Genomic DNA, 19,388 nt, shown 5'->3' with positions numbered 1-19,388 from the left:
AAAATAAACTTTCTGATCACTTTTAAAACTGTATTTAAGACATAAAACACATGCATTTATTAAACCAGCCCCAGCATGATTTCTACTTGGAGATAGCTCTCTTTTTTTTTTTTTCCCAGAAGGAGTCTTACCCTGTCTCCCAGGTTGGAGTGCAATGGTGCGATCTCAGCTCACTGCAACCTCTGCCTCCTGGGTTCAAGTGATTCTCCTGCCTCAGGCTCCTGAGTAGCTGGGACTACAGGCACGTGCCACCATGCCCAACTAATTTTTTTGTATTTTTAGTAGAGATGGGGTTTCACCATGTTAGCCAGGATGAGAGATAGCTCTTATTAGGAATCAATTAGTTCTTCTGTATAGTTTCAGAGAGTTCTTCCCAAAATCCTAGAATTCAGATCTCTAATTCTAATTTACTCCACCTTTGCTTATTACATATGGATAAGGCTTTTACTTTATGACATACCTTTCAGAGATGAAAGGATCCATTTCAGAGTTGTTCTGCCTCAAAGCAGAAGTCTTACTCGGGCCCTAATTAAACATGGCACTGCTATTTAAACCTTGTGATTTAAGAACAAGATGTAACAGTGGTTCAGCACTTTGAAGTAAAACACTGCTCCATGTGCAGTTAGTAGAGTGGTGGTGATCTGTGTCTGTGTGTGGAAGCCATGACACAGCTCAGTTAGGACTGTCCTAGTTCTCTCCTTCACAGGGAAGGATTACCAAATAGCAAATTCCTACTGTTGCCTTGTCGCCCATCATGTATGCCCCTTTCCCCCCAAAAAAGAACTGACCCCAAAGTAAGTAATTTTAACATCTTCTACAATGGACATGCTCATTTCTGCCACTCATTACATGCACCAGGCCCTGGGTGTGGCATCCCATGCCCAGAAATGAAAGCATCTTAAGAGAGAAGGCATCCAGCTTCTTGCAAATAAATCCCATAGATGCCATTAGAGTTGTCAAAGGCTGAGCCAAGTTCTATCTCACCTGCCAGCTGGAAAGAGTATTGACAAGTGCTGAGCATCTTGGTGCTGTTCTGACGTAGGAATCTAGGTGAGGGGATTTGGTAAAACATGCAAATTGTTTCTGACTATAATCCAAGTAGTTAAAAGTACCAAGGTTGCAATTGGTGATTAACTTCCAAGTATAACTAAGCGTATACATAATTTCCTTTTCTTTACAGCTTTTCTTGTATTTAAATATGTGTGAACAAAGGAGACTCTACCACAGGTGACTTGTGTGAACCCCAGATATAAATCTTAGGCTAAGCAGTTCATTCTCTGCCCTTCCCAGGGAGACACAAGGAAGGGATGAGAAGAGATCTTTGCATAACGTATCTGTTTCTTCTGTACCTTAGCTGGCATGAGGGCTTGCAACTCTTGCCTGAACTATGTTAATAGTATTATAAGCTGGTTCTTCCTAACTCCAACTTTTCTCACAACCAAAATGCCAGAGATATATGTCTAAAACTCAAATACATTTTTTATGTGACTGTACTACTTAAAATTTGGCAATGGATTAGATAGAGGCCAGACCATTTAGTAGGACATTCAGGTCTCTTCAAAATCAAACCTCCACGTACCTTTCCCGTACCATCCTCTGCTATTCTCCTCTGTATACCTCATGATTTAACAAAGCTATTTGTTAAATTCTCTGGACACACTTCCATTGTGTCCCGTCTTTGCTTACGCTAGTCCTTCTACTAACAAGGACGCTTCTTCCTTCTGCCAACTGGTGAAACACTACTTGATCGGCAAGGCTTAACTCAAATATTACTACCTCGAAGGAGACTTTCCTACCACCTACCCCTTGAAAAACTCAGTAACACAGATATGTAATGTATTATCACAACCTGCAGCTATTATAGGTGCTCACTTAGTTTTACTCTTCATCAGACTTTCTCTTATTCTCTCATGGTGTTTGTTCATATTCACCCATAGCTCTCATCTCATGGCACTTCTACAGAAGTGTCTGCTCCTCTTGCTACAATAAGATCTTTCTGAGGGCAGAAGCCAAGCATAATACATTTTTGTGTGAGCCTAGTTTCCATTTATTGTGGAGCCTAGCATATGGTAAGTGATCAATAAATATTGAAGGTAGAAAAAGAAGGATAGGGTAGAAGGATGGGGGGAAAAAATGAGAAGACAGATTGCTGGCCAGGAGTGAGTTGTTTTCCATTTATCCAGAATGACTGTACCTGCAATTAGCAGAAGACTAGAGGTTCTACCCAAAAGCACAAAAGACATTGGTGGTGTCTCTAAATGACTCCTCATCTTTTTACTTTATCGGTGCCATGGAAGCAGGTAAAAATAATCCTTATGGTAACGATCTGCCCTGAGTCACTGGCAGATCACCTCCTAGCCTCTGGCAGGAAACTAAGTGAAAATAAACCCAGGTCCCACCATAGCCACTTCCTTCCATCATTTCCTGGTCTGGTCTTGAAGCTACTTGGGTGGATAAGAGGACAAGATACCTTGCCTGGAAAGCTTTCACCATTTTCTCTTGCTTTTACCATGCACATAACACTAATAACTGTCAGTACTAACAATACTAATGTTATTATAGTATTCATTGTGCACCCACTACATACACAGACACTGTTCTAGTTGTTTTTGCAATAATATTAGAAATCACAGAAACCCAGACACAGTATCTGTTTATGCGAATGGGGGGGCCAGTTCCTTTTTTACTAGTGATCACATATACACAATTAACACTGAATTCAAGGTTCAAGAGGGGCAATGTCATATGGGGAAGAGCAGTATGGCCAGAGAAAGAAGAAGAGTAGGCTCTGTTTTGTGATTGTTTTAACGAGAGCTAATAATGCCCCAGATCAGGCCCACAGTTTCCTAATCTATATAATAAGGGGTTTCATCTAGAGCAATGCCTCTCAAACTTTAATGCACTTATGAGTCATTTGAGGATCTTATTAAAAAGGCAGGGTCAGATTCGGAAGGTCTGGGGTGGGGATTCTACATTCCTAGCAAGCTCCGCTGTTACAGCAATGTTGCTGCTCCTCCAATTACATTTTTAGTGGCAAGCATCTAGAAAAATCCATAAGGTAACATTTAGCTCTAAAATTCTATACTAAAGAAGAGACTGGAGGCCATTTGAAGGTCTCTGGACTACAGTTTTATAGTTTCTCCCCGCAGCAAGAGTTAGAAACGTGTCTCTCCTTTAAGATCCCATGAGTCAATGGGTAGACATTGGAGAGATCCACCCCCATCCAACCATCAAGAAAAGCCATTGAAAACTATAAATGCAAATGTGATAGAACTTGCACCTATTCCAGTGATTTCTAATGACACATTCCCTGCAATGAAAATTTGCAACCCATTTCAAAAGTCTTGCTTAATTCTAAAATCCTCCTTTTCCTCCCTGCCTCCCACCCACACTGCCACACAACCCAATTTCTTTGAAACATCCCTGTGAGGCAAACCTGAGCTCAGAGCAAGAGTGAGAGTGGGGACTGTCAAGATGTGAATAGCTCAAACTCTTTTTTCCCCCTTCAAATATTGGCCTGTTTTAACACTTTAGAGACTACAGCTCATTAAGAAAGAAAGAAGAAATCCTGAGCTCTACGCCTCTTCCAATTCCCAAAGCAGTGGCTTTCTGAAAAGCTAAGATTCCAGTTGCATGATAATACCCACTTTACAAGGAGGTAGGCACCTGAGTGAAAAAATAAAAACAACAACAACAAAACTGGATTAAAGGATATTCCTGAATCCTAAAACCAGTCATGCTAAATTATTAAACATCTTCAGAATTAATTAGAAACCAGTTAATCTCTAATCTAGGAAAATAATATAGCATATCTTACTTTAATATGTTTGAGATTTGACTGACATTTCATTTGTTCAGGAGGATCTTTTTTGCTCTTTCCTGTCAAGAGATGTTGGCAAAGCTGCGTATAATCAACTTTTTCATTCCGTCTGGCAAGGACTATTAGATGTTAAGACAGGAGATGTACGGCGCCTCTGTCATGGATTTGGATATACAGTGTAGGGATATACAGCAGTAACAGGAAGTTTTAATGAGACACCTCAGCCTCCAAATGTGACCTGTTTGAATAGTATTCAAACTATGCCTAACTTCTCCAGTGCTCTCTCCCGGCATTTGCAAAGCAAAGGAATTAAGCAACCGCAAATTGTCTTCCTGAGTCTGCAAATGTCATTCCCAGGTGTGGTGCCTCCATTTCCCTGTCTGGAAAATGGTGATGGAAATGACCTACCTTATTTAATCAGTGTTTATAATACTTGATTAGCCCCTGAGGCCAAAGCAACTAGCTTTAGCTAAGAATGGAAAGTCCTCTGCCTGGAGCTTTTACCTTCCCTACTTCTGGGACAGAGAGATTCAGCTGCTCCAATGCAGCTGACAATAGCAAAGTGACTTTCACTCCCATCCAGCCTGGGTGGATAGAAAATACGGAGCTAGGGAGGGAGCTAAAAATGAGCTACAGTTCCACTGGGTTCCCAGGAGAGTGTAAAACAAAAAATGGGCCAAACAAGATACTGTATATTTTTAACTCATAAATAGGCCAGCACAATTATCTTTAGTCTTTATAAAGTGCTCTGGAACAAATTCGGCCACTAATAGCCTCCTTTGCCTGCCCATACCTACATTTCTTAATGAATTTTATTTTACTGTATAAAAAACATAGTAAGAGGTTTTGTTAGCAATGACTCTACAATTCAAAAGGAAATAAACAATTTAAGTAATTACTCTGATTGTTTAAATTATGATCGCTATTTAACTCTAATTACATGACTGTTTCAAGAAGTGTTTTCTGTACTTTCCCTCTCTTCTCAATAAAAATTATTTGGGTAGATATTGCTATTCTCCTAAACACTTTCTTGTATAGATAAATTAAATACTCAGCTTTCTTCTCTGGAAATCAAGCATTAAGTCTCTCTGGCATTTAGGTTCTATGCAGTTAAGTTGTAAATTACAGCCCCTGCCTTTTGAAATTTACAAATCAAAAATTCGCTTATTTTTTTTCAAGACGCATTTATTGAGCCTCAATTATTGGTCAGGCATTGTACTGTAAATAAAACATACGGGTGACAGAGTGAGACTCTGTCTCAAAAAAACAAAACAAAACAAAACAAAACAAAAAAACATACGGCCGGGCGCGGTGGCTCACACCTGTAATCCCAGCACTTTGGGAGGCCAAGGCGGGTGGATCACGAGGTCAGGAGATCGAGACCATCCTGGCGAACACAGTGAAACCCCGTCTCTACTAAAAATACAAAAAATTAGCCCAGCGTAGTGGCGGGCGCCTGTAGTTCCAGCTACTCGGGAGGCTGAGGCAGGAGAATGGCATGAACCTGGGAGGAGGAGCTTTCAGTGAGCCTAGATCACGCCACTGCACTCCAGCCTGGGCGACAGAGTGAGACTCTGTCTCAAAAAAAAAAAAAAAAAAAAATACACAGGTGACCAAAAGCAAATAGCACCTTCCTCACAGACAATATAGTCTAGTGGAAAAGTCAAATACTTACACAAATAAATCCTAATTAGCAACTATACTAAATACCAGTTCTATGAAAGATTAAAATTAGGGGACTTAATTCATGCTATAAAAATAACATTTGAACTGAAAAACTGAAGGATAGGAAAGAGGCAACCAGTTGAAGAGTGCAGAGGAAGGATTTCAAGGAACAGTATGTGCAAAGTCCCTGCTGAAGAAGACAATATAATGTATTACAAGAATCAGAAAAATACTAGAATACAGCTGCCTGTAAAATTAACTGTACAAATGAATGAATGCTATGGAACATTAGAGAAGAAACATTAGGAGAGGTGGTCATGGACCACTTCCTCAAGAAAATAGAACTTAGAAACAGACTTTAAAGAAATTGAAGATTTTAGAAAAGAAAGTTGTAGGTACTTAGTATTTTTGAAAACTGCCAAAGCAGAAAACAAAGGTATCAAAGGACATAAAACATGTTATTTTCTTGTTATGCCTTTAATTTTTGTATTTATGAGCTTGTTCATTTGAAAATCAAAGATACATATTGCCATATTTTCAAACTGAATTTATACAGAGACAGGACTACAATGAAAGAAAAACAGTATTTTTCAGATAAAAATTAATTCAAATGAATGTAACTTAAATGAAAAAATAAAACTATGAAATCTTAGAAAAAAAATAAGAGAAAATCTTCAGGATCCAGGGGTCAGCAAAGAGTTCTTAGTCATGACATTGAAAGTACAATCTGTAAAAGGAAAAAACGATCATTTAAACCTCATAAAAATTAAAACTTTTGTTCTGCAATAACTCGTGAAAAGTCCTAAAAGATAAGTGAGAAACTGAAAGAAAATATTTGTAAACCAAATATCCAACAAAGGAATAATATCTAGAATACATTTTTTAAAACTCTCAAAACTCTAAATTTAAAAATTCCAATTAGAAAATCGGCAAAAGACAGGAAGACACATTTCACTGAGGAGGATATAAAGATGGCAAATAACACATGAAAAGATGTTCTACCTGTTAGCCATCAGGGAAATGTAAATTAAAACCAGGAAGAGATATCACTGTACACCCATCAGAATGGCTAAAACAAAAATATGAAAACAGCAAATGCTGACAGGTTTGAAGAGAAATAGGATCATTCATACTTTGCTGATGAGAATGTAAAATGATACAGCCACTCTAGAAAATATTTTGGCTTTTTCTTATGAAATTAAACATGCAATTCCTATATGGCCCAGCAATTACTTTCTTGAACATTTATCCCAGAGAAATGAAAGCATTTTCACACAAAAACCTATATATAACTGTTCATACGAGCTTCATTCAAAGTAACTAAAAAGTAGAAATAGCCCAGATGTCCTTCATTGGGAGAAAGGTTAAACAAACTGTGGTATATACACACCATGGAATATTGTTCCATGAAATTAGAAGTAACCAACTGTTGATACACACAACATAGATGAGTATCTAGAGAATTATGTTGAGGGGAGAAAGCCAATATCCAAATGTTACAGTGAATAATTCCATTGATATAACTATTTGAAATAAAAATAAAATTGAACATGGAAAATAGATTTGTGGTTGCCAGAGGTTAGAGATAGGGATGGGAGGCAGGTGGGTGGTTATAAAAGAGCATTCTTGTGTTAATAGAGGAGTTTTGAATCTTTGCTGTTGTTATAGATTTCATGTTTATATCGGCTCCCCCAAATTAATATGTGGAAACCCTTGTCTCCAATAAGAATGGTATTTGGAGGTAGGGCCTTTGGGAAGTAGTTCAGTTTAGATGAGGTCTTGAAAGGGGAGTCCCCATGATGGGATTAGTGCCCATATAAGAAGAGACCAGAGTTCTTTCTCTCTCCACCAATAAAGATACAGCAAAAAAAAAATGGCCGTCGGCCACAAGGAAGAGAGTCACAACCAGACACCAAATCAATCAGCACTTTGATTTTGCACTTCCAGGATTCAGAACCATGAGAAATACATATTAGTTGTTTAAACTACCCAGTTCCTGGTCTTTGATATAGGAATCCAAGCTAACTAAAATGATTGTGGTGTTGGATACATGAACCTACAGCTGTTAAAATTGTGTAGAACAAAATACACAGGTGCACACACACAAACACATGAGTACAAGGAAAATGGGAAATCTGAAATAAGATCAATGGATTGTATCAATGTCAACAACCTGGTTGTGGCTGGGCATGGTGGCTCATGCCTATAATCCTAGCACTTTGGGAGGCCAAGGCTGATGGATCACTTGAGGTCAGGAGTTCAAGACCAGCCTGGCCAACACAACATGGTGAAACCCCATCTCTACTAAAAATACAAAAATTAGCCCGGCGTGGTGGTGCATACCTGGAATCCCAGCTACTCAGGAGGCTGAAGCAGGAGAATCACTTGAACCCAGGTGGTGGAGGTTGCACTGAGCCGAGATCATGCCACTGCACTCCAGCCTGGACAACAGAGTAAGACTCCATCTAAAAAAAAAAAAATATATATATATATACACACACACACACACACACACACACACGCACACACACACATACATACATATATATCTCCTGGTTGTTATACTATACTATAATTTTGCAAGATGTTCTTATGGGAAAAAAATTAGGCAAGGGATCTCTCTGTATTATCTCTTACAACTATATGTGAATCTACAATTACATCAATGCAAATTTCAATTAAAAATAGAATTAAAAAAAGTACAGCTTCTTCCTGGGAAGAAATTGTCTGAAATTAACACAAGAAGAAAACATGAGGATGTAACTTGCTTGCACTGCTCTCAGTGGCAGAGGGGGCTATCTAAACATGACAGCAATGCGATAAGGAACATCAAGCACCCTGAATGATAATGCTGTTGAGGTAACAAAGCAAAGTGGTCTCCAGAACTTTTAAAGATAAGAGAATTCTAGATTTCAACTTGAAAACAGACTTAATTAAAGTGCCAAAATATCAGATATAAAAATACCTTCAGGAAGCATAATTGTAGTGAAAATTTCAAATCTTATTTCTTTCTTTCTTTTTTTTTTTTTTTTTGAGACAGAGTCTCACTCTGTCACCCAGGCTCAAGTGCAGTGGTGCCATCTCTGCTCGCTGCAAGCTCCGCCTCCCAGGTTCACGCCATTCTGCCTCAGCCTACAGAGTAGCTGGGACTCCAGGCGCCCGCCACCACGCCCGGGTAATTTTTTTGTATTTTTAGTAGAGACGGGGTTTCACTATGTTAGCCAGGATAGGATGGTCTCGATCTCCTGACCTCGTGATCTGCTCGCCTCAGCTTCCCAAAGTGCTGGGACTAAAGGCGTGAGCCACCGCGCCCGGCCTCAAATCTTCTTGTATGAAACACTTATCTGAGTATCTGACATTTAGAGTCAGTCCTTCCATGAGCTTTTCAGTCTGCCTAGACATTGGCTATCTTTTTCTCCAAATTAGAAAACAAAAACAAAAACAAAAAAACTGTTTCATTTAAAAAAGAAGGAAAAGAAAGAAAACAATTCTCTATCACTATAAAATGTTTCTATTTATCTCTAGAAAATTTATTTCCTTAAAATATTCTGCCTTGTTAATAAATGGTTATACCAACTTTTGCTTTGTTAGTGTTGGATGTAATATATATGTTTTTACATCTTTTATTTTCAGTCTTTGAGTGCTTTTACACTTGAGTTATGTCTCTTTTAGCAGTTGATGCTGTTGTTGTTATTGTTTTTAATGTAGTATAACAGTTGTGGAAAGGTATCAGTTTAGGTTGTTATACTTTTAATTAGGTATAACAGTCGTTGTCTTTTAATTAGAGTATTTAGTTATTTTACTTTTGATGTTAATGAAATATTTGGCCTTAAATATACCATTGTGTTTTTTTATCTGTCTCACATGTTCTGTTTTCTCTCTTACTTTGTAGATTATTTCCTTTTAAAATAAATTACTTAGATTAAATTTAGTTTTTTTCTATGTTAACTATTTTTTAGTATTTTATTTCCCTTTATTATTTTAATAGCTATACATTATTTCACTGCACTTTCAGTGGTTATGATAGAGACTACAACATGTGTCCATGATATATCAAAAGCCTAATGTGAATTGACAATTTTACCTATTCTTGGCTAATGTTAGAACCTTAGAACATTTAACACTCTTCTGATGTCTGCCTATTTTGTATTGTTTTCATGTCTTTTTTATTATAAATGTGTGTGTGACTTCCTTAGACATTATCTTATTATTGTCTACAATAAATATTTATTTCGATTCACTCTCATATTGACCATTATCACTACTTTTCATTCCTTTCAGCATCATTGACTTCCCATCAGACACGAATATTGACAATTTTAAAGCATATTAGATACAGTGGAAGAGAGGATGAGTAAACTAGAAGACAGATCTGAAAAAAGTATCAAAATTGAAACACACAAGAAAAGAAGGGTAAGAGATATAAGGCTATGGTGGAAAAAAAGTCAAAATGTATGTATTTGTAGTTCCAAAAGAAGGAAATTTAGTGAATGGGACAGACTAAAAAACTTAGCTGAAGCTCTTCTGCTTTAAAATATACATTTATTGAGTTTAATTTGTTGTTGATTATTCAGTCCTAGAACGTCATAGTAATTCATTTTTGTATATTTCAGTTCTTGCCTGAAATTTTTATCTTACATTTTACTTCTTTCAACATATTAAACATTCTCATTTTAAAGTTGATAATTTCATTAACCTGAACCCTTGTATTTTTTAAATTATCTATTGTTTCCCAGGTTTTTTAATTGTGTTCTTACATTTCTGATTATATTTGATTGTATATTGAACATTGCACATAAAAATCATAGAGATATTTGCATTCTAAAATAATATAACCTTTCCTCAGAACATTTTCTTCTGACAAGTAACTAGGGAAATAGCAATTCCAGAACACTATAATCCAACAAGAGATTTATTTGATTAAAAGCTAGGCATCGGTCCATGCAAAGGTTTATTTATTTAGAATTTACCCTTAATCTTAGCATATCACCCTTCCAAGCCCCAACCAAAAGCATAAGGGCTTTGCCAAACCTCCTGTGCTTGCAGGTTGTGAACTCCAATAGAGATGCTTGTCGACTTATGATGGGTTTACAACCCAATAAACCCACTGTAAATTTAAAATATTGCAAGTCAAAAATGCATTTAATACCACCTCACCTATCAAACATCATAGCACAGTCCCACCTAACTTGCACATACTCAGAACACTTACATTAGCATATAAATAAGCAAAATTATTTGAATCAAAGCCTATTTTATAATATAGTGTTGAATATCTCATGTAATTAATTGAATACTGTACTGAAAGAGAAAAAGAGAATGGTTATATAGGAACTCAAAGTACTGTTTCTACCGAATCCATATCTCTTTTGCACCATTATAAAGTCAAAAATTTGTTGTCAAACCATTGTAAATCAGAGATCGTCTGTGTCTGTTCCCAAGTCATTTGAGTCTACTAACAGCTCTGCCCCGCTATGTTTTCTGAATCCATGATGTCCCTAAGGTTAAAAACTCCCTCTAAGTTTTCTTATTAAAGATTTTTGGCTTAGTACTTTTTTGCTGCCTTGTTATATCTCAATGCTTCAGAAAGATTTTTCTCCCAGATTTTTTAGATCATTTTCAGTGGGAGGGATGGTCTAAGCTATCTAGTCTGCATTAGTAAAAGGGGAAGTCTCAGTTGCCTTTTTCTGTTGATATTTGTATAATTTCTCCCATTTTTCTTCTGGAGACTTTTGATCAGAGTCATCAATTCTTCTGTTCCAATATGCAATGTTTATTCCCCAACCCTGCTCTTGTGAAAGATAGAAGTTTTTTGTCCTCACACATCTTAAAAAATATTTGTTTCCCATTCGATAGGAAGTTTTTCTCACAATGGTATTTTTGTTTGATCATTTTAATTCAAATTTTAGAACCCATTTGTCATATTATCTTCTAGCACTTTGGGTTGCTGATGAAAACTCAACTTATTGGATCTGGGGGAAAAAAAATTCTCTTGTCTTTTTCTTCTTTTCTCTCTTTTCATTCCTTTTTCCTTTATCCTCCTCTTCTACTTCTTCTATTCTACCTCCTTCTTCTTTGTCAATAACTGCTAATCGTCTCTTTTTCTATCTTTCAATTTCTATTGGGTGAATGTTGGATCTTCATTATTGATGATCTATATCCATACACCTTGCTTTCCAAAATTATCTTTATTGGTTTTTATAATAAATTCTGGCAACTTTACCAATTTTATGTTTTACCCTTTCTATTAGATTTCCTTGTGTGTATTTCGGCAATCATAATATTAATTTTTCTCTTAATTTTTAGGAGCTTTCTTTCTTGTTTTATGACTGTTCCATTCCTATAGTATCCTGTAATTGCTTTAGAAATGGAGTATCATATTTAACAATACTGATTTTTGTGAGTGTCTCTATGTGGTGGCTTTAAAATACCTAAGTCCGCAAATTCTTTTACACTACATCCTTCAAAAGATAGAGACAAATTCCCTTCCCCTTGAATGGGGACTGAACTGAGTGACTCACTACTAATGAATAGAATATGGCAGAAGCTGTCACCAATAAAATGACAAATGAAGCAGTTTAAAATCTAAAAGTACCAATGTATATGGGCTCAAATCTCATTCATCTATACTCATAAGTTGCAGAATAACTTCTGTATGACAATGCTTAAGGACATGTTCAATTTAAACACAAGTTTAAATAGTCTAGAAAGATAATATGACATTTTAAAATATAGGAACAGGCTACATTAATAATAAGCTTAAATTCCACAAGTCACTAAAAGCAGTTTTTACACAACCAGGTGAATCAAACATTTCCTTTCCAGGAAAGAAAGATTTGCCATGAAGACCAAGGCAGAAAAAGATAAAACATATTCAATTAGTGGCAATAGGTAATTCCATATAGAATAGAGAGATAAATGGCTGGCTGAAATTGGAACAGCCCAGGCCTACTGGTAATAACATGCCAGTGAAAGCAGAAGGACTTGTTTCCTAATCCCTCGCGAGGCTTCATGCATAGTGGGAATCCCTGCTAACTTACCTGATTGTATGGCTATCAATATACAGTTTTATTTCCGTGCTTGCATGTGTTAGAAACCGAGCTAGGTACTAGATATATAACAGTGAGAAAAAATAGGCATCAGCCTGTTTAGAAACTTATTTTCTTGAGAGAGATGGAAACATTAATCAAATAGTCACACAAATAATTATTTGACTAAGTCAGCATTTCCCAAACTTTTGAACACTGAATTGATTAAAAATTAAAATGTATTGATGTAACACCAACAAAAGATCATAAGATATAATGTGCAAATGAATGAAAGTAGACAGCAAGAAACAGCATCACATATTACTTAATTACAGTGAGAAGTCATAACAATTTGATTTATGTGTATTTTTATTTTGTGATAGAAAAAATCCAAATTAGAGAGAGAAAATATTTTATTAAAAACAAGAATAAACAAGATAATAAAATGTCACAATATGTGTTCAAAAAAAGACAAGATATATAAGATAGACCAGCAAAGACAAAATAGACCGCATACATCAATATGATAGTTAGTTTGTAAATGCTGCCTATGCATCAATGCACAAACTGAATGTCATTTACCCATGCATCAGGTGATCAATCATGCAACATCTTGACATTCTTCATGATAGCACCTCATTTCTTGAAAGGCACACTATTGCACAGTAAAACAAACAATAATACAAACATTTTTAATATTTTTATACATATATATTTTTAAATGCTTTTTATAAAAAAAAACTATTCCATGCATCACTTTATTTTCATGAACACTCCTCCTCCCCCAAGTGTTTCTTGGGATACTCTGTATAAGGACCAATGGGGAACTCACTAGAGGAATATATTTTAACTGTCAATAGAATAACAAGATAATAGAATGTTAATAATAGAAATTGACTTTAGAGATAATTTTCATTAAAATGAATAATATTATAAAAGAAGAAATTCAAAATTCTCATACAAATTTAGTATTTTAGAGATGATAAAAAGTATCTTAAAGGGTATTTAGTTAGATTTCCCATTGCAATTATGACATTGCATGAAATTTAGACCAGGCACTCACATAGTATCCACCTTGAAGTTTTCATTTATACATTAATTCCTCCATTTATTCAGTAAATATTAATGGACACTTTTGTTGTGCTAGAGATTGTGAGGATACAAAACCTCAGAAAACATAGTCTTGTAAGCCCTCAAACACCTTAGAGTTTAAAAGTGGATCATAATATTAATAATGAAGTAAAAGTCACATTTGATGTGCTGAAAGAGAAAAAAATCATTGTGGAGTTTTAAATAAGCTAAAAATAACAAATTCAGTATTCAGTGTCAGTTTTGTAAAAGTATGATACTTTTTTATGTGCAATGATTGGGGTGCAGACAGTCATCATTCCAGGTAAAAGAATTAGCATTATACAGAGGGTATATACGCAAACAACCACCACGTATATTCAGGACAACTTTGGTGATTAGTTTGGCTGGGGCTGATATGTAATGACTTCATTGTTAAACTCTGTATTTTTTCTTTCAAAGAAGATGATAAGCATATCTATCAATTCCAAACATCTTCTTGTACCCTTTGTAATTCCTTCCTCCCTTTCCACACTTCCACCAACTCTACACAACCAATGGTCTGTGTTAATCACCATATGTGAGTTTATGTTTTCTAAAATTTTACATATGTGGAATCATACAGTGTGTAATCTTGTTTTGATGGTATTCTTTCATTAGGCATAATTATTTTGAGATTTAAGATTTATCCATGCACTTGCATGTATCAGTCATTCACTTTTATTGCTGAGTAATGTTCCAGTGCATGGATATAGCATAATTTATCTATCTATTCACCTCTTGATACATATTTCAGTTGTTTTCAGTTTGGTGAAATTATAAATAAAGCTTCTGTGGATATTTGCTTGCCCATCTTTGTTTAGACATTCTTTTTTATTTTTGTTGCATATATCAATAGCATTAAAGACTGGTGTATTATTTCTTTCTTGCATTGCTATGAAGAAATACCTGAGACTGGGTGATTTATATAGAAAAGAGGTTTACTTGACTCACAATTCTGCAGGCTGTCTAGGAAGCATGATGCTGAAATCTGTTTGGTTTCTGGAGAGGCCTTAGAAAACTTACAAGGATAGAGGGGGTGAAGGAGAAACAGGCATGTCTTAGGTGGCCAGAAGAGGAGGAAGAGAGAGAGAAGAGAGGTGCCACATTGTTTAAAACAACCAAATTTAGTGAGAACTCACTCACTATCATTAGAACATCACCAAGGTGATGGTGCTAGACCATTCATGCAAAACCACCCCCATGATCCAATCACCCTCCCACCAGGCCTCACCTCCAACACTGGGGATTACAATTCGACACGAGATTTGGGTGGCGACACAGATCCAAACCATATCAAATGGGTTGAATGGTGGTTATATGTTTACCTTTTTAAAGAAACAGCCAAATTATTTTTCAAAGTCTTTGTACTGTGTTTTATTTCTGTCAGCAACCTATGATTATTCCAGTTATTACACATCCGTGCCAATATTTGATATGGTCAGTCTTTAATTTTAGTTATTCTAAGGGATTGCAATGATATGCTAATGCTTTTATTTTGCATTTCCCTAATAAATTGTGATGTTCATCATTTTTTCATGTTCTTGTCATTCATCCGTCTTTTACCCATTTTATGGTTGACTGTTTTTATTATTGAGTTTGAGTGCCTTTCACAACTCATGGCTGTAAGTTCTTTATCAAACACGTTGTTTGCCAGGACTTCCTCCCAGTCTGTGGCTTGTCTTCTCATTATCCTAATAGTGTCATGTAAAGAGCCTAAGTTTTTAATTTTGATGAAGTCCCATTTATCAATTTTTTCTTATGGATTGTGCTTTTGATGTTGAGACTTGTTCTCTGGCCTAAAGCCGAGGTGAACAAATTTTCTTAGTAAAGGGTTAGACACCACATAATTCACTGTATGACCTATGTCACAAATATTCAACTCTGCCATGGTGCTATAGATAGTACATAACCAATAGGCATGGTTGTATTCTCATAAAACTTCATTTACAAAAAAAAAAAAAAAAGAGCCAGATTCGACCTGTGGGCCATAGTTTGTTGACAATCAGGCTAGAGTATGGTCTACAGTGGTTAATGCTCTATGTCTAAGGAAAAATCTGGGTATTCTTTTTGGGGGAGAATTGTTCTGTGACTGTCATTTAAGTCAAGTTGGTTGATAGTGTTTTTTAAGTTTTCTACAGACAGACAGTCTTTCTTATTTGTTGCTTGCTTGTACTATCAGTTATTGAGAGGGGATGTTGAAATATCCAAGTAAAACTGTTATTTTTTTTTTTTTTTTACCATTTCTCATTAGTTTTGCTTCATGTATTTTATAACAGTTACTTGGCAAAAAAAATTAGGATTATATTCTCTCAGAAATCTACCCTTTATCATTATGCAATGATCTCCTTCATCTAAGGTAATAATTTTGTCATAAAAATCTACTTTATTAGATATTAAAATAGCCACTCCAGCTTTCTTTTGATTAGTGTTAATGTGGTTACCTTTCCCATGCTTTCACCTTTAACTTACTGTGTCTTTACATTTAAAGTGGATTTCTTGACAGCATGTACAATTGACCCTTGAACAACATGGGTATTAAGGGTGCCAATCTCTGCGCAGTCAAAAATTTGTGTATAACTTTTGACTCCCCTAAAACTTAACTACTAACAGCCTACTGTTGATCAAAACCTTACTGATAACATAAAAAGTTGATTAACACATATTTTGTGTGTTGTATGTATGGTATACTGTATTTTTACAATAAAGAAAGATAGAGAAAAGAAAATGTTATTCAGAAAATCATAAGAAAAAAATATTTACTATTCATTAAGTGAAAGTGTATGAGCATAGAGATCTTCATCCCTGTCTTCATGTTGAGTAGGCTGAGGAGGAGGAGGAGGGGTTAATCTTGCTGTTTCAGGGGTGGCAGAGGCAAAGGAAAATCTATGTATAAGTGAATCCATGAAGTTCAAAGCCGTGATGTTCAGGGGTCAACTGTAGTGAGATATTGCTTTCTTATCCAACCTGACAATCTCTACCTTTTCACTGGGGCATTTCAACTATTTACATTTAATGTGATATAGACGGTTGGGTGTAAACCTATCATCTTGCTGTTTATTTTCTATTTTTCTAATTTTTTTTTAGTTCTCTTTTATCCTCATTTTCTGCATTGCTTTGTATTAATTAAATATATTTTTATGATTCCCCTTTGGTTTGTTTACTAGCTACAGCTCTTTCTCTTATATTTAGGGTTTCTGATATACATTTTTAACTTATCAGATTCTACCTTCAAGCAACATACTTCATATCTAGTATAAGAAACTTACAACTACATGTTCCCATTTCTAGCCCCTACTTTTATGCTATTGTTGTCATATATTTTTTTCTACATATGTGAGAAAGATCACAATACATGGTTACTTTCTTTAAACATTCAATTATCTTTTAAAGCGACTTAAATAAGGAAGGCTTCTTTATATTTAACTACAGAATTACCATTTAAAAAATTTTTTTTATAGTTCCATATTACTACTCAAGGTCATTTTTCTTCCTTTATCATTTCTTATAATGTAGGTCTGCTGGTGATGAGTTCTTTCAGCTTTTATACATCTGAAAATGTCTTTATCTTACCTTAATTATGGAAAGATAATGCCATACACTAAAGAATTCTGAATTAACAGGGGTTTTTGGTTTCTGTTTTCTTTTGTTTTTATTTTTAGTACTTTAAAGATGTTCCACTGTCTGGCTTACATTGTTTCCCATGAGAAATATGCTATCTTTTTGTTTGTTAATCTATACATAATGTATCTTTTCTTCCTCTGGCTACTTGTAAGATTTTCTTTTTATCACCGATTTTAAGCAAATTGATTTTTACGCACCTTGCTGTAGCTTCTTTTATGTTTCTTGTGCTTGGGGATTCATGAGCTTCTTGGATCTGTGGGTTTATAGTTTATATCAAATTTGGAACATTTTTATCACTATTTCTCTAACTTCCTTAGCGTCTTTGGAATCCTGTATTCATCTCCTCAACCCAAGGAGACTCCTGGACCACATTTGGTGATACCTCCTGGAAACTTGGTCCAGATAGGAAGCTGGGACAATCCTAACACTCACCTCATTTGTTTTACATCTCTAAGAGATCACTGTTCTTTGTCACCTGATGTTCAGTGTTTTGAGAACATTTTTTTTAATACCTTGCTCATTTCTTTAGTTACTTCAGGTGAGACAGTAAATTCAGTCTTTGTTACTACGATTCACTCAGAAGTTGAAGTATAAACTCATGGATTTTTTACGATCCTCCTTGTGTTACTACATTTTAATTTTATTGCATTGTCATTGGAGAAGATATTCTGTATGCATTGAACATTTGTAATTCCTTATACTGCTTGTAAGGTCTAATCCATGATCTATTTTTATAAATATTACATATGTACTTTGGGGGAAAAGAAAGTGTCCTTTCTATCTGTTAGGTATAGAATTCTACATATAGTAGCTTGAAATTTATATATTTATTTATGTGCTTAATTCACTACTTATGTTTTTCCCATGTGTTCCATCAGTTTCTAAACAGGGTATGTTGAAACTCCATCTAAAATTTGTTTCAGTTGTTTCCCATTTTGCTTCTGGTAGCTATGTTTTAATATATTTAGGGATTATATGGGAAGGTCCATATGTATTTATGATTAGTATTCCTTACTCTCCCATAGTGAATTTTACCAATATGTAATGTCATTCTTGGTTTTTAATGAAAATTACCTTAAATTCTTGTTTTCACATATTCAAATTGGTCTCCAAGCCTTTTTTTGGCTCACATTTATTTGCTGTATTTTTTTCTGTCTATTTATTTTCAATATTATTGATCCATTAATTTTAAGGTGACTATTGTGGATAATATAATGCCATAGCACTAGAAAACACAAGAATACATATGTAGTCATGTGTTGTTTGATGATGAGGTTATGTTCTGAGAAATGCATCAGACAATTTTGTCATTGTGCAAACATCACAGAGTATACTTATACAGACCGAGATGGTATAGCCTGCTACACACCTAGGCCTTATGGTAGTGGCTATTTCTCCTCCAAGGCTGCAAACCTGTACAGCATGTTACTATACTAAATACTGTAGGCAACTGTAACACAATGGTAAATATTTGTGTATCAAACATAGAAAATGTACAGTAAAAATACAGTATTATAATCTTAAGAGACCACTGTTGTATATGTGGTCAATCATTGACCTAAACCTTAAGCAGCACACGATTATAACAAAATATGCTAAATATCCCTTTATATAAAAATATAAAATATTACTGAAAGAAATTACAGAATACTTAAATAAGTATAGGCATGCACTATGTTCAAGATTTGGTAGATCCAACATTATAAGGACATCAATTCTACCAAATTGATTTATGCATCAAACACAATTCTAATAAAAATCCCCAGAGGTTATTTTGTAGAAATTTTTAAGCCAATTCTGAAATTCACTTGGAAATGCAAAACAATAGCTAAGGTAATCTTAAGAATAATAATATGGCAAGACCTACTTTATCAGATATTAAGACTACAGTCCTTTTAAAAGAGTGTAATTATGGCAAATGTATATAGATTAATAGATAAATTGAACATAATAGAGTGTCTGACTTCAGACCCACACCTGATTTATGATAATGCTAGTACTGCAGACCATTAGAAAAGAACTGACTCTTTAGGAAGTGGTGTTATTCAGTCAGCTATCTACATGAAAAAAAAATGAAAATTGACTGTAACGTCACTTTATTTGCAAAAATAAATTTCAAGTGAATTGTAAACCTGTGACTTCTA

General features: G+C 35.1%; 1 long non-coding RNA gene across 1 annotated transcript in view; it reads right to left on the bottom strand.

Moving 5' to 3' along the window:
- Positions 1-7,477: 7,477 nt before the first annotated feature.
- LOC103786291 (uncharacterized) overlaps positions 7,478-19,388 on the bottom strand; it is a 71,695-nt gene continuing 59,784 nt past the window's right edge. Inside the window, exon 3 of the long non-coding RNA XR_003029105.3 lies at positions 7,478-7,950. This is a non-coding gene — a long non-coding RNA (uncharacterized LOC103786291). The remainder of the gene's footprint in view (positions 7,951-19,388) is intronic.

This window comes from Pan paniscus, chromosome 9, assembly GCF_029289425.2.
Source record: "Pan paniscus chromosome 9, NHGRI_mPanPan1-v2.0_pri, whole genome shotgun sequence".
NCBI lineage: Eukaryota > Metazoa > Chordata > Mammalia > Primates > Hominidae > Pan > Pan paniscus.
This window is presented reverse-complemented; position numbering and strand designations above follow the sequence as displayed.